Here is a 1,166-nt window from a genome sequence, read left to right as displayed (position 1 = left end):
ATTACATGGAATTCTATGGTTAACCTTCCAACCTTCTAATGTCAATGGCACAATATGAGCGGTGTTTAAACAATAGGCTAGTTGTAGCTGGTGCTTTCAATGTTGGTTATATTATATATCATTTGGAAAGGTAATTTCATGACCTTTCAGAACCACTTGTCAAACTTGGTTTAAAATGTATCAATGTGTTCGTTTTGTTCCTGTCTGAGGGTAAAATCCCTATGGGAAAGATGTATGGGATGGAGGGATAAAACAACGCGTTTTATTCCTGTCTGAGGGTAAAATCCCTATGGGAAAGATGTATGGGATGGAGGGATAAAAGAACACGTTATCATGTGATAACGTACTACCATTGCTGCACTGTTATCACACATTTTCCAACTCTAGGCACATAGACCTTCAGAAAAATCACTGAGACATCGTTTGCCTAAGTGAGCCTGACCGAACCCCTGGTTCATGGACTATATCCGTTATATTGTGTGTTGCTGACAACTGCCTCAGTCTATTTGATTTCAGGCCCTGTTTTTGTTCTGTAATTGAAAATAATCAGTTTCCTTACTGTTAAACCCATATAGACCGGTGGGTTTTCGACCGCATGGAAACCACCGCACTGTTATTTATACGGTAGGTCTATGCATCGCCCCGCACACGCGCGCCTTGGTTCGTGGAGATCATCTGCACCACGCGCCCTAGCAACTGCAGCATCAGCACGAGCAGCGTGGTGACTCGCTACGACAAAGCCACGCACGGATCCGCTGTGACGGTCTCTCTCCGCTCTGCAAGCAAAGGATCTTCCACCCCCAGCCCTGTTATTTGTTATTTCCCTGATATTTTTCGCGCTAATCCGCAACGTGGATCCTCGCTACCTGAAATATTTTCATCGGATGATATATTTTCCCCATCACGACAAAACGGACTGCTCATCCTCATCATCAACAACACCGCGCGTTTCAGCAGGCAGGCTACAGCAACGCCCATAGCAACCTCTCTATGCGCATCCACGAGCCATCTGTTCATTACTGCTTGTTTGTGTCTATCGTCTCCGTCTCCGACATCTCTGCTCCGCTGTCGCCCTCTCCCGGTTCCTCCCCCTGATCCCCCCCTGTCTCGTCTCCAGGTTAGCGACAGGTCTCATCTTTCGCCTCGCTGCTGGGCACGTATCCTCC

At 47.1% G+C, this 1,166-nt stretch overlaps 1 pseudogene; it reads right to left on the bottom strand.

The window, feature by feature from the left end:
* The window catches only part of LOC135538086 (uncharacterized), a 12,267-nt pseudogene extending 11,562 nt beyond the window's left edge, over nt 1-705 (bottom strand).
* Nucleotides 706-1,166: the final 461 nt, after the last annotated feature.

The sequence above is a fragment of the Oncorhynchus masou genome, unplaced genomic scaffold (assembly GCF_036934945.1).
Source record: "Oncorhynchus masou masou isolate Uvic2021 unplaced genomic scaffold, UVic_Omas_1.1 unplaced_scaffold_903, whole genome shotgun sequence".
In the NCBI taxonomy this organism is placed as follows: domain Eukaryota; kingdom Metazoa; phylum Chordata; class Actinopteri; order Salmoniformes; family Salmonidae; genus Oncorhynchus; species Oncorhynchus masou.
The sequence above is the reverse complement of the archived record's forward strand: the minus strand, read 5'-3'. Positions and strand labels throughout refer to the sequence as shown.